The sequence below is a fragment of the Meleagris gallopavo genome, chromosome 1 (genome assembly GCF_000146605.3).
Source record: "Meleagris gallopavo isolate NT-WF06-2002-E0010 breed Aviagen turkey brand Nicholas breeding stock chromosome 1, Turkey_5.1, whole genome shotgun sequence".
NCBI lineage: Eukaryota > Metazoa > Chordata > Aves > Galliformes > Phasianidae > Meleagris > Meleagris gallopavo.
The window spans coordinates 49,381,502-49,385,074 of record NC_015011.2 but is presented as its reverse complement, the minus strand read 5'-3'; positions in this window follow the sequence as shown (position 1 = coordinate 49,385,074).

Below are 3,573 nucleotides of genomic sequence, written 5' to 3'. Positions count from 1 at the left end.
CTGGGGTTGTTCAGCCGGTGACAGCTGTCCTGGAAGCTATGCAGCCCGGCCGAGCTTCAGCAACAGAAGGCTGGCCAGCGGGATAGGGAGGGGGTTATTCCCCTCTGCTCTGCCCCACCTGGAGTGTTGCGTCCAGGCCTGAGTCCTCCCGTACTGGAAGGATACAGAGGTGTTTGGGCGTGTCCAGAGGACACGAAGATGCTCAGTGGTCTGGAGCACCTCTCCTATGAAGGCAGGCTGAGGGAGCTGTGTTTTTTCAGCTTGGAGAAGAGAAGGCTGCGGGGTGACCTCATTGCAGCCTTCTCATGTTTAAAGGGAGATTATAAACAGGAGGAAGACCGATTTTTTACGTAGGTAGATAGTGGTATGGAGGAATGGTTTTAAACTGTAGGAGGGGATGTTTAGATGAAGTATCGGTGGGAGGTTTTTCACTGAGATGGCAGTGAGGCGCTGGCACAGCTACCTAAAGAATCTGTGAATGCCCTATCCCTGAAGGTGTTCAAGGCCACGTTGGATTGGGCCCTCCCTATACAACCTGATCTGGTGCTTGATCTAGTGGTTGGCGGCCCTGCCTATGTCAGGATGTTTGGAGCTACGTGAACTTTAAGGTTCCATCCAACCTGAGCTATTCTGTGAGATTGGTATCCCTATCCCAGAGATCAGCCTGCTCTTCCCTGTGCCAAAGGCAGCCATCCTGAAACACGCAGAGTCCCAGGCCAGAGAGCTTAATGTGGTTGCTTTCAGCCTGTTTTCTGCCTGGGCCACAGTGAAAGCTGGAGGTGGCAAATGCAAGCAGGGTTGTGGAGCCCTGCTGGGGCAAGCAGCTTGTCATTTGGTTACTTCTGTCCACTCGCCTTCCTTTTTGTAATGGCTGTGAGAGGAGAGGGAACAGGAATTTAACCAGGCAGCTTGGTGGTTGCTCCAGGGCACAGTGTCATGCTGGAGAAATGGCTGAACAGCTAGAAGGAATCTGCCCTGACCTGCCACACCATAACCCTGCATGCCACAACACTGCTGGGAATCCACCTCGAATCCTTGGTAGGCCTTGCAGCACAGATTGGCTTCACCCCACTTTTCCATATCTCTGGCATGCACGTGTGCACATACACCTCACCTGTCAGCAAAGCTTTCCAGGTTGCTGCATCCCCTGTCACGTTCTTCTCCTGGACTGTTTTTGTCTCAGCTGAGGCTGCCCAAATTGGCCAAATCCTCTTTTTTTTGAGCTGGCCCTGGGGTGGCTTTTTTGTTACAACAGCAATGACAGTGACAAAGTCAGTCTGTAGCAGGCAGCGATGCCCCTGTGGAGCTGCGGTGCCCATGTTCTTTGAAGCAGAAGCTGTACCAGGTAAGCTAGAAAGTAGATTGCTGTCTGACGTGTTTCAAGTGGCCACCACAAAACTTTCAGTGTGGTATTCAGGCACCACTAAGAGCCAAGTGGTTCAGTGGTTTTGCATCATTCTGGGTATTTAGGGAGCTGTGTCCCTCTCTAACTTGGAAGGAAGACGCAAATAAAGGACCGCAATGCCAGCAGCTCCCGTGTTTCTGGTTATTTTTTAGTGAGTGGCACAGCAGCTAAGAACTGAAAAGCAGAGACTCAGCAAAAGCTCACAGTGAAGGCCACTAAAACTACCTGATCGTTTCCTGTTAACCACATTTACCATCCCATTAAGCAGCAGACGCTGCTCTTAAGTTGTCAGTGGGCTTAAATTGGCTCCTGGCAGATGTCCTAACTAAATGCTTCACAGTTCTGCATGAGCTGCATTGTAAAGGCAAAGCCAGGGCCTTACAAGGACATGGCATGTTGTGGAAGGATTTTCATGGAGTGGTAAGGGGCGGAATTGTTTCATCCAATTCCAGCTTCTTCAGCCTGCCCTGATTTGGAAGTGGGAGGATGTGATCAGAGGCAGAAAATCTCCCGATGGATGTGTAAAAGTAACAGCCCTCCTTTCCTTCTAAAGTGCTTTCAGACAGCTGGGTGGGACCTACTAATACATTTCTGACCTCGCACAGTCCTCCTTTGAGAGGGGGCTCTCCTGGCCCTTGCAAGACCGTGTTATACCTGTAAGCCCAGTATGACTTCCCACTCAGCCCCAGATTGGAAGCGTGAGCACATCCTCTCCTGTACCTGTGTGATGCTGCTGCTCTGGCAGCCGGTCCCTTAGGGCTTGCTTTTGGTGCCTATTTGTCTGTACTGGTTGCCTCCTGTTGGGCAGAGGCTCTCTGAGTACTGGGAGTGAAACAGGGGGAAGAGAAAGGAGAGGTCATACAAATGAATGAAGCTTGATTCTAATGCCTCTCTCTCCCTGTCTGTGAAATGGGAGCAGCAGAGGCTTTGCCAAACCTACTCCCTCGGACGCAACCCAGGAAACCTAGATTCAGTCTGCCCTAACCATAGTCTTGCAGTGAGACACTTAATCTCTTCTTTTCCCTTGTCAGCTAAGCTGGAAGTGTCCAGTGCAACCTGAGAGTGAACTGCAGGGATTAACGAGTTTGTTTACTTAGTGCTCCAGAAATCTAAAGCATGAAATTAATCTTTGCAAGGCATTTGCTGCAGCATAGTGAAGCATAGTTCACTTTCAATGTGAACTGTACAGCCTTCCTGGAGTTTGGGGGAGCCCGAAGAGTGAGAGAGCATGGCATACAGCTTGTGAGTACTGAGGGAGAGATGGAGGCTTGAGGGAAATAGGAGAGGAGAGCCTTGCGCTGGGAGCACGGCTGTGCGGGTTTGGTTACGGGCAGCATCACAAATCCCATTTGTTCCCTCTCCTGCATTTCCCTGACAAGATCCAGAAAGCTGAAGGCCTCATTACGTGGTGTGGCCATTTGAGAGCTTGTGATTTACTTTTGAGGAATCCAGGAATTGGCTTTGGTTTTAGCTGAGCAGTGCACCCTTCCCCCTTCTCCGGGTCTGCTGTGCTGGCTGGCAGCCGCCCTAAACCCCAGCGTGCTTAATGGCTCTGCGAGTATCTAATTAGGTAAGGGCTTGAGATGTTATTTGCATGGATATATGCTGCAACGTTTGCTAATGGTTGTCCAACTGGAGTGCATCCTGCTCTTCCTCTGACGCCTCAGTCTGGGTTTGGTGGGAGAGGAGTTTGAGCAGGGCTGTGATCAGGGCAAAGAAATGATATGAGCTGGAAGAGACAGCAGAGGGGAACTGAGTGAGCCATGATCCCCAGGGCCTCCCTCTGATGGGATTCAATATCTCTGGTAAAAGCTGAGAGCCTTTATTCCTGCATTAGTGGGAAAAGCATGTTGTATTCCCTCGCTGCTTAGCCCCTGCCCCGTTGCCTCTGGAACTTTGTGTCCTCTCCATTACCATCTATGTTCCCAGGCAGACTTCGTTTTCTAAAATGGCTTTGGTTAGCTGGGCTGTCAGTCAAAATCACCAGCCCAGGCCACCAAGGAGCCTTTGAGCTGCACTACTCCCATTTCTTGAAAGCAACAGCATTCAGCATGAGGGTCAGTGATGTTTTTAGGCGGGTGATATATGACTTTGCTGCCATCTCTTCTCATGTATTTCCATGCTGGTCTTTCCTTTCCTTTCCTTTCCTTTCCTTTCCTTTCCTTTCC